The following is an 11,823-nucleotide window of genomic DNA, read 5'->3' as shown; positions in this document are numbered from 1 at the left end:
AATCCACAACGACGAAAGAAGAATTAAGGTAAACCTAACCATAGCATGAAACATATGGCTCCAAATCAGCCCCTTACGAAGCAACGCATAAACTAGGGTTTAAGCTTCTATCACTCTAGCAACCCATCATCTACTTATTACTTCCCAATGCCCTCCCCTAGACCCAAACAATGGTGAAGTGTCATGTAGTCGACATTCACATAACACCACTAGAGGAAAGACAACATACATCTCATCAAAATATCGAACGAATACCAAATTCACATGACTACTTATAACAAGACTTCTCCCATGTCCTCAGGAACAAACGTAACTACTCACAAATCATATTCATGTTCATAATCATAGGGGTATTAATGTGCATAAAGGATCCGAACATATAATCTTCCACCGAATAAACCAACTAGCATCAACTACAAGGAGTAATCAACACTACTAGCAACCCACAGGTACCAATCTGAGGTTTTTAGACAAAGATCGGATACAAGAGATGAACTAGGGTTTGAGAGGAGATGGTGCTGGTGAAGATGTTGATGGAGATTGACCCCCTCTCGATGAGAGGATCGATGGTGACGATTTCTCCCTCCCGGAGGGATGTTTCCCCGGCAGAATAGCTCCGTCGGAGCCCTAGATTGGTTCCGCCTTGAGACGGCAGCACTTCATCCCGAAAGCTTCCTTCTGATTTTTTTTCCAGGGCAAAAGACACCTTATACCAGAAGATGGGCATTGGGGGGCTTCCAGGTGGCCCACGAGGCAGGGGGCGCGCCCAGGGGGTAGGGCGCGCCCTCCACTCTCGTGGACAGTGGGTGGCCCCCCTCTGGTGCTTTCTTCACCCAATATTTTTAATATATTCCAAAACTGACTTTCGTGGAGTTTCAGGACTTTTGGAGTTGTGCAGAATAGGTCTCTAATATTTGCTCCTTTTTCAGCCCAGAATTCCAGCTGCCGGCATTCCCCCTCTTCATGTAAACCTTGTAAAATAAAAGAGAAAAGGCATAAGTATTGTGACATAATGTGTAATAACAATCCATAATGCAATAAATATCGATATAAAAGCATGATGCAAAATGGATGTATCAGTTGGCTGTTCTCAACACATAATCCAACCCAGCTCACAAGAACAACCGAATAAGCCACGGAGCCCGCTGCTCAGGGGCCCGCAATGCACAGATCAAGGGCGACCCCGAGGCCACCTCGTCTGCCGCCCATCGCCCTTGCCCTATGTTGTGTCGCCCCCTGCATTGGTGGTGTCCGGGAACACATGGTTGGGTGGATTGTCTGTCCTCGTGGTTAGTATCTGTTGTGTCGAGTTTTGCTCATTTGATTTATTTCTGGATACCTTCCTGCTTTTAACGTATGCACTATAGTAATTTTCTTCTTGCTGGTTTCTCCGCGCGTCATTGTTTCGTCTGTTTCTTCTTGTTGCAATTTTTTACGCTCTATTTTTGGTTTCATGTGTACATGATGTATCAATTTTCATAACTAAAAGGTTTCAAAGTTATAGTAAGCATTCGATGGGACACTCATCAATGATTTTTTTTCATCAGTGGGCAACCCATCTAATGTTTAGTATAATTTTGTAAGATGGCAACTTTCCAGTTGGTCACCATCCTTGAGTTACCCAGACTAAGCACACTTAACCTAGAAATTCTTTTGAGTCGAGCATCTAGAAAGGAAGGCTCCCTCTTGATGATACTAGATGACTCATTGTGCCAATTGACGCAGAGACCATCTTAAACATGCAAGTGAAGTGAACTGTATGAAACATAAAATTTAAGTCAAGCGAACTATTTGAAGATAAAAAGAAGAGAAGCAACTAATACAATCCTAAATTTAGGTGAATTGTTGATGGATGTTTGTATCTAGCTACATCGAACATGCTCGTCTCTTATGTAAAAATTGTTCCAAATGGTCCGCAAATAATTATGTTTATAATGTGTCTGTATCCGCCCTATATGTTTACCAATGAGATAATGATGATCGTTACTCATATTGTTCTTTGGCCGGGCAGAGCAACCCAACAGCCTTTTCGCCCAGCTGTCTCATATTGTTCTTTGGCCGGACATAACCATACTTTCCACCCGACCACGTCATGGTCGACCATGCCGGTTTAGCAGCGGGACGGATTTTCTGCTTTCATTTCCCAGAATAAATCGAAAGTTATGGGTTTGTTGTTCACATGGGTTATCCGATTTTACCACAGAGAGATCAGACGGTTCAAAGCTGCCCTTGAGGGGTGGCCTATCCGGACTTGTGTCGGCGCTAGTTCTCCCCAGCTGAGGCCCCACATCGACTTGTTTCGGCTTGCTTTGTTGGGTCCACCGGCCCGCGAGGCGTCATGCTGCGCCCCGTCGATACGTCGTGTTTGTAGCTGGTGTCTTTGTTGTATGCAGTGGATTTCAAATTAGAGTACTAAAAGAACTATATGGATAAGTTATATTCACATAAAAGGGAAATAATGCATAGAAGCAAACCCAAAAGGACACATTTATTGTCACCATGTGTGGTGCATCTTAGATGACATGAAGTACACGTCCACACTTTTCTAGTAAGACTAAACGCGGTACATTTATTTCTCGTCTACATGATTATAGTTTATTTCTGGCTTACATCATTCTGAAAGGGAAGTGAATAACCAGGTATCAAATTTGATGGCCATGAATTGAGCCAATACCTCTGAAAATTTAACACCATATTTATCAAAAATGTGTACTGCAAGACAATATCAAGTATTAATTCTAGAAATATATATATCACATATTAGCATATACAATCCCAACTTTGAGACTCACTGTGAAGATATAAAAACTTACATAGCAGCATCACTAATTTTAACACCAAGTGTGCTCCATCTACAAATGATAGCTATCAGCCATGCAATCTTCTCTTCATCTCCTGCCACGAGCAACTGGCCTCATTGATGACACATTCCTCTATGTTGACCAGCAATATTATAGTCAAACAAGTGGCATGCAAAGATAATTTTTGATATGCTTATTCTTGCATATTTTAGAAAAACATACAATTTCTGTGTAAACTGTGTGAACATTTTGTTATTTTGTTATTTTACATTTTGTATCTTGTTAAAGGGTAATATGAACACCACTAATTCATCCACTCTTGGAAAATTGATTATTTTGATTTTGTTTTTGTTTTTATTTTATTTTGTTTCCTTTTTTAAGGGTAATACCAATGCCACTAACTCAGTACTTCTAAGGAAACTTCTTATTACAGAAATTCCACTAGTATATGATTATTTTTGCGTATTATAGAAAACATAATTTCTCTTTAAATTGTGTGCAATTTCACTATTATATATTTATTCTTGCATATTATAAAAAGCAGCATTTCTGTATAAATTGTCCATGATTTTTTCATTATCTCTTTAATATATTTTTTCTTTATGTGTACGCGTTGCGGTGGGATTTTGTATGAAATAAAAATTGTGCGGAACTAATCATCTAACTACTGTCTGTACAATTTCTCCTATAGTAATATAGTAAGATAATTTTTTTATCAATATTTTACAAATAAATAAATAAAGATATATCACAATCTATATATGTGTTCAAAGTTAGATGAAAACAACATAAAATATGCATGCACGACTAACTTTTCTTTCATATAGAGCACTGAAGTACTGGCTCTGCATGCATGCGTCAATTTATTTTCTTGATTAACACACTGGTAGGGGGTAGTTACTAGTTAGTGCGAATATTTGCATGCATGCGTCAGTTACCACATATGATGGGTGCAACATCTCTTAGTGTGTAGATGGGATGGATATTATTGACTGATCTAGTATATCCAAGAGCTAAATTAATTTGGGTTATGTGGCTTAAGAAGAAGCGAGAGAATTCCTAATAATGGGAGCTAGCTATTTAGATATAGTAGATCACGGGCCGACATGTATTCTGTCAGCTTGAGATGGCATATGACGAGCAGTGCCCTATGCAACCCATCTCAAAGGAGCAGCTAGTACGAACGTTCACATACAGTAGAGAATCGACTGAATATAAATTATGGTCGGTCGACTGACCCTAAAAGGAAAACCAGTCAACTTGCATGCAGCCGGTCCCAACACAAACACAAACACACGCACATAGAGTAGTACATCACGAATCACGAACGACAGTCACACAAATGCAGTTTTTGATACACAACCAACCATCACCGAATCACGAACGACAGTCCCACATTACGATAGTGATTTCCTTAACAGCTAACAGACAAGAATCGATGCTAAGGATCTCAAAAATAATCTAACTACTACGGAATAGTCAACTCTACATTAGGACTTCTCGATACAATAGTCAAATCCTGCCATAGCATTCAGTACCTGAGCCAACACAGAACAACAGTTGACCTAGAGTCTGCACTTTTCCGGTGTGGTGTTCGTCGCCGCGGTTGGAGCAGCAGCAGGCGGAGTGTGGACAACGACGGGAGCACACGGATGCGGGATCGGCTGTGCAAAGATCTGGACAAAGAGTTAATTGCAAGGCAGTACCACACTTCGGCACGTCGTAACGAGTCAGTACTACTAGTCACTTTTTTGCCATGCAGTATCAACTCTAAGCCTAACTGTTGCAAAACGGTCTGACAGCCGTATAAGCGCGTATTGACCACGTATCTGATCGACTGGGCCCGCGTGTCAGGTGCCACGGTGGCTTACCCACGCGCACCCGCTCGGTAACTCTCGCACCTGCGCAGTTGCTCCATGTAGCCGGGTCCGGTCGAACCCAACCAGAGCCAGCCGCACTCTGTCCCTCTCCTCGCCTTATCGCCCTCGTCTCTCCAGTCGCCGCCGCCGCTCGCCGCGCAGACTGCCGCGCCATGGTCTTCGAGGATGAGAGCAGCGACGACTTGTCCGACCTACAGATCTCCTCCTCCAACGACGGGATGCATTATCAGGTCAGTGTTAGAGCTAGGGTTAGGGTTAGGGTTAGGTGATTTGGGGATTTGGGGATTTGATGATCTGGTTTTCTGATTTGAGGATTTGCTCCCTGTAGATACCTGCTAGCATTGAAGACCAAGACTACAATGGCTTGGAGAATGCACCAGAGGGGCTTTGCGTGGAGCATCGGCTGCCAACTGAGCGCCGTGTAGCTTTTGAATCATTTGGGACAGGTAGGAGGTTTCTAGTTTGTGCTCGGCCCGTAAGATTGATGCTCTCTCATGTTCACTGTAATATAGTTACTACTACTAATGATGAAGCACATTGTTTACCATTTAGTAGTTTTGATGCTTCTAGTACTGATGCTCACTGGAATAGCTTAGTTGGCTATGTTCACTGTAATATATTTATGGTTTAGTTATTTATTAGTAGTTCTGATGATTATGGTTTTGATGCTTATGTTCACTGTAATATATATATATATATGGGCGGCAACTTAGTTGGCAATGGAGAAGCTCATAGATTAGTTATTTATTAGTACTGAAGCTCATTGCAACATGTTGTGTAGGCATGTGCTGTTAGTTGATTGAGGCAGTGTAGTTGCTAATTTTTAATTGAGGCAGTATAGGTTGCAGTTGAAGTAGCATTGTTTAGTTGGCCACATGTATAGGTTGTAGTTCTGCAGTTGTTAGTTGATTTTTTAAAAGTGCCCTTTCATAATGGTAAATCTTCAGAGAGTAACAATATAAGTGTTGGCTATATTGCAGGAAGCTGTCAATTGTGGTTTCCTTGCTTGGGTTGACCCAGAGTGGCCTCCCACAATGCAAAATGCATTGTTGAAGCTTTGGGAAATGTTTGAAGACAGCAGGACTGCTAGGAGGAAGGATAACCTGGAAACTATCCACCACCTTAAAGAAGAGAAAAGAAATCTGGATGCCAACTATGACAAACTAGTTGAAGATGTCCATCAACTTCTCAGTGCCCAGAGGACAGGGTGTTGGATTTCAGCTCTCTGCAAGCTAAGGAGAAGAGAGATGAGAGAGCCAGTGCATCAGCTGTGGCTGCCATGAAGAATGAGATGGAGAAGAAAGAGGCAGAGAACTTCAAGATGAAAGAGAAGTACAAAGTGTTGATGAACCTGGTATAAGCTCAAGGCAGTGTCATTAGGAATCTAAAGATGAATCATTTGAAAGAGAAGGAAAAGCTAGCTGAAGGCAACAACAATTTAAAGATCCAGGTTGATGAGCTCACCAAGTTTGTGAAAAAAGTCACAGAAGAGAATGTGCAGCTGAACCTTCATATGTCCGATCTCAAGAGGGGACATGAGAATCTGATAAAACGCAGGGATGAGGTAAAGCTCCAGCTTGCTGTTCAGTTGAAGTCACTGGAGAAGAGCAAAGAGAAGTTGAAGTTGATCCATGACATCTTGAAGGAATGAGGTAGATGAAGATGATCTGGGTAGATGAAGCAGAGCATACCTATCATGATATAAGTTGCTTTGATAGAAGGCTTTGCTAATCTTTTGTGAAGGGTGGTTTAGTTAAGTGTAATGTATGGATGTAGTAGTTGTGAACAATGTTGAACTCCACTATGCTATGGTCTTTAGCTAATGTTGTAAGAATCTAGTAATTATGGTTGTAAGAATCTATGGTTATGTTGAACTCCAGTATGTATGATATGTTATTTAGCTAATGCTCAAATTATATCTCCTCTTGAACCTCTAGCCAAATGCTCAAGTTAGATGGCTCAAGTTAGATGGCCAAATGCTAAAAAAAGCGCACATTAGAGCAACAAAAATGCTGACGTGGCCACTGTCAACAGGGAGTGCCCTGAGTGGTGGCCCTGGATATTAAAGCAATGCGCGGGGGCGAACAGGAAACAGTTGAGTGAATCAGATTGTGCATTTGGGGGGCAAACTAGGGTTACGCGACGGTGGAGGCGATTCCTGAGCGGGCCCGTGGCGGAGGCGATCTCGCAGGCGGCGGCGGCTGCGTCCAAGTCAATGTCAATGTCGTGGTCTTCGGGTCGTTCTCAGGCTCCCAGCTTCCGTCGAGCCTCTGGAAGGAGAGGGGACGAATCAAGGTCACCAGTGCCCTACCATGAGAGCCCGATGGCGTATAAGCCGGAGAAGCTCTGCTGGTGTAGGCCGCGTAGGAAGGCGCCGAGATGGATCTCATGGAGCCGCCAGAACCCAGGCAGGAGGTACTATGCCTGCGTGGATGCCATGGTAAGTTTCATTTTTGTTCTACTTTTCTATTCATTAGATCTTCTCCCCTCTCAGACCCTGATTTCTGTTGGTACAGCATGGTGGTTGTGGCTTCCTTGAATGGCATGATGATCCTCTGCCTAAGTTTTTGAGTGATTTGATTGGATATTTGCGAGATGAAGTGCGTAGGCTGAGAGGTGAATCAAGTGTTGGTGTGTTTGAAGATGACAGTGCAGTTGTGGCTCTGCCTGAAGCTCAAAGAGGAAGAGAGGTGGTGGCTTTGGAAGATCAGCTCAGGGAGAAAAATGCAGAGCTAGATGCACTGAAGGCCAAATATCATAATGTTGTCTTTTTTTCTTGTCTTTGTGGTAGGTTTGGTGACAGCCAAGATGCTGCTGCAGAGCTAGATGCTGGTGCAGTAAGATGCTGCTGCAGTTAGTGTCAGTAGTTTAGACTCAAGCTTGTTTTGGCACTAAAGATGCAAGTAGTGGTCATGTTGATCCTTGTAAGTAAGTGTCAGGTTGATCCTTGTTAAGGAGAGATGCAAGTTAGTGTTAGTTGTGGTCAGGTTGATCTTTGCAAGTTAGTGTCAGGTGTTACTAGTTAGTGTCTTTGTAAAAAATATTTGGTATGTTCATCCTAGTAATGAAGTATGTGGCCATTGTGGCAGTATCATCCAGTATACTTGGTATGTTCATCCTAGAAATGCCAAATAAACAACACAAAAAGCATTGAGTTGTTCACAAGTGCCAAATGACCAAATATTGCAGTTCAAATAAAACTCAACTTAGTTCACATCAGACTCAACTTAGCACACTAGTTAGAACATACATCAGTTTTGTAGCACCACTCAGACTAAAGTAGCAACATTCTATCACTCAGAAGTTACCACTGGCAGTAAAGAATGACATCAAACGAGTATAATTCCCTGTGGCACTTGAAGGAGCACCAGAAGTAGAAGGACCAGAAGATGAAGCTCCTTCAACAAATCTTGGGGCAGTGAAAGGCCTTGCAAATCTTGCACTTGCACTAGCTGACCCTCTAGCAGTTCTTGAAGCAGATCTAGCAGTAGCAGATCTTGCACTAGCAGATCTTGCAGAAGCAGACCTTGCTGGTGGCTGCTGTGATCCTGATGGAGTATCTTCATTCCTTGATCTTGCAGGTGCCTTGCAAACATACAAGGAAACATGATAGTTTAGGGTTTAGGTTTAGCACAAAAAACATAGAAGGAAAGAAGACCAAATAGCAAGTACAATTCACAAGGGTTTACCACATGCTTGTTTTTCCTCAAAGCCAACTCTGGTCTCAACTGTTGCTTGTCGTTGGTGTACCTGTGGCCTTGGAGCCCACAGTTGCTGCATGTTATAGTGGCCATTCTTGAATTTTCCTTGGGTTTTGGAACCTCAAATTTGCCCTTTATTCTCTTCTCTTTCCTTCTTCCCTTCTTCACATGAAATTTGGGTGGCTCTATGTCTGGTCCACTTGTCCTTGTCCAATCATGTTCACCAGGAACTGAATATATCATTGGTTCATATGCAGCAAGGTAAAAAGGTTTTTTGAAGAATTTGCAGACATAGTCCTCTGGAAATCTTTTTGCCTTGTTAATTGTTGATATTGCATGGTTGCATGGTATGCCAGACGGGTCGCACTTTCTGCAGCCACATGTATAAAGTTCCAAGTTTATAGCATGTGTTTGCTACCCACTGGTCACTTGCCAAAGATTTACACCAGCTTGAATAGGTTTGCAGAATCTGGCCCTTTCCTTTTCCACCCCAAGCTTCTCAGCATAATATGGTGTGATCTCCCACAAAGATGCCTTTTCCCTCTATCTATTATTATGCCACCTCACCATCTGCTTGTCCTTGATACCATCAATCATAGTCCTAATAGGTTTTTTCCTAAAATCTAGGATGTACTTGTTGAACACCTCAGACAAGTTGTTAACAACCAAGTCTGTCTTGCAGTTAGTGTCAAAAGCATGCCTAGCCCATGTGTGCTTAGGTATTCCACTTAGCCACTTCCAAGCTTCCTCACTCTCATTTTTCAAGTCATTCATGGCAATGTTAAATTTGTGCTAGTTATAAGCATAGCTGGCATTATCCATGCATTTCTTAAGATCTTCCCCCCTAAACCCAGCATTCTGGAAATTTGCATAGAGGTGTCTAAGGCAAAATCTTTGATGATAGTTTGGAAAAACTTGGTTTACTGCATTAGTAGCCCCTGTTCACATAGCATGCTAGACTTAGTTGTTGTACTATTACATCTAGAACATAACATGCTAATGCAGAAGAACACAAAAGCAATAACATAACAGAAAGATGTAGGCATATCTTCTGTCTATCAGACATGATAGTATAAGGCCCAAATTTGCCAACTTCTCCTCCTAGGCATATCTTCAGTTGGTGTAGAAACCAACACCAGTTAGCTGTGTCCTCTTGTCCAACAACAGCAAATGCAAGTGGGGAAATATTATTATTCCCATCTCTTCTAGTGGCAGCTAGGATTTGAGCACCAGTGGTAAGCTTAATAAAGCATCCATCAACACCTGTTGTTGCAACCAAAGAACAATTTAAACTTCTACAAAGCATTACTAAACTATATATTTAAGTATAAAGCACTATAAAGCACCGCTACATCCATTGAGAAAGAACTATAAAGCATTACTAACCAATGAATGGTCTGCATTCATTGAGAAATCCCTCCCTTGCTCCATTTATGCAGAAGAACATAGCATGAAACCTTGGTCCTGGATGTGGTATTTTTGTAGTTGGTCTTGGAGTAACTGTTGCAACTATAACTCTACTATCAGGGTTTCTATCCATGATGGTCTGAGCATAATCCCTAAGTATGGGATACTGAATCTTGTGCTCTCCTAGCACAGCTTCTCCAGCAAGGTTTTTGGCCCTATAGGCCATGTGCCTTGGCACATCAACACCATACTTCTCTTTGCAGTTGTCAATTAGAGTGTGTATGCTGGTGGTTGGATCAGACCTGAACAATGACTCATAGGTCTTTGCAAGCCACTTGGCACTGATCCTTGATGACTTAGTGCTGCTAGGGCAAGTGTGCTCCAGCCTCATTTTCTTAATAGCAAAAGTCTTCTCCCCTTTGATAACTGCAGCAACTATGCAAAACTAGCAGTGCTCTTGCTAACAACAGGCAATGATCCTTTGGTCTGAATTCCTATGATACCTGAAGTCTCTGGCCTGTTTGATGTGCAAGCTCAACAAAGCATCTCTGAATTGCTGCTGATTCTTGAAGCACATGTACATACATAACTGCTGATGTGGTTGCTCAAGTTTGTCATTGTATCAGATCCTTGTTTTTCTTTTCTTGTCCCTACTCTTCCTCCCTTTAGGTAGAACAAAGGACATTGGCTCATGTCCATCATCATCATCCTCAAACAGCAACCCATCATCTTCTTCATCTGATGAAGGAATGAAATCAGGTTGCACCTCCTCCAACACACTTGAATGTGTCCTAGTAGTAGGGCCTCTCCTAACTGCCAACTTCTTCCTCTTTTTAGAGGTTTTTGCATTGGTGCTTCTGTTGCAACAACATTGACCTCATCCTCTTTCTCCTTCTCCTGCTCCTCCTCCTCCATCTCAAACAAGTCCTCAACCTCAGTGTCACCCTCATAATGTAATTGTTCCTCTTCTGAATCCTCATCATCTTCATCTTCATCTTCATCTTCATCTTCAACTTCTTGCTCTGCTAGTCTATTCCCCTCAATTATCTCTGTGTCTTCAATTATCCTGTACTTCTCCATGCAAAAGGGATTGTTATCACTGTCATATGCATCAGCCTCAGAGTTATCACTATCATCACTATTATGTCCCTCCTCTTCCTCCATTACAGCTTTGAGCTTCCCCTTACTCAAATTTCTTCTCTCTTGTGTGCACTAACTAGGAAAAACAACACCTAGTTGATCAACGGCAAAAACTGCAGGCTCACTGAGATCATACACAACAGATGGTTTATACAATATAGCTACTAAATTTTCTTCTCTACTCTGACAGACATTGTTGTAGTTTGATCTCACTAAATCTTCTTCTATCTGACATACAAAAGGTGTTGTTGCCCTCACTAGCAAATTCAGAACTAAACTATGCTCATATTCCTTCTTAAGTTGCCACAGTTTGATGTTTGTGTCAATTAACTCTAACTCATGCTCTCTTTCCCCTCCTCTGCCTAAATTCTTTATGTGATACAGTTCATCAGAGGAAGAATAACCTTGTGTGTGCATCAGTGCATATAAGTTCAGAAATGTAACATCTGAACTACATATCTTCCTATCCAGATTGTGTTGTGCATCAAAATGAATCTGAACATCCCAAACAGCATCATCCAAACTACAATTGACAACACAAATTTATACTGTCATGAGAAACACTAACCCTAGCCCCCTATTTTGGAATATACAGGAAGAAGCAGAAGCAGAGAAGAGAATGACTTACAGCACGCCGCCAGCAGCTCCACTGGTCCACTGATGGCTACTGGTAGGGTGGGCAACCCATATCTCTGCCAGCTTCACCCTGTCCTCCATGGACAGCATGGCCTCCTCCTCCAAATCATCGTCGTCTGTGCTGGAGTAGTATGAACTGGAGCCGTCGATGTCGTCCAGGCCTAAGTGGTCATCGGGGCCTAGGCTAGGAAGGTCCCCGTACCCGCCCGCGCCGTCGACGCCGCCGGGAGTCGCCGCCGCCATTGCCTAAGAGGGGAG

Source organism: Triticum dicoccoides, chromosome 6A (assembly GCF_002162155.2).
Source record: "Triticum dicoccoides isolate Atlit2015 ecotype Zavitan chromosome 6A, WEW_v2.0, whole genome shotgun sequence".
Lineage (NCBI taxonomy): Eukaryota > Viridiplantae > Streptophyta > Magnoliopsida > Poales > Poaceae > Triticum > Triticum dicoccoides.
This window is presented reverse-complemented; position numbering follows the sequence as displayed.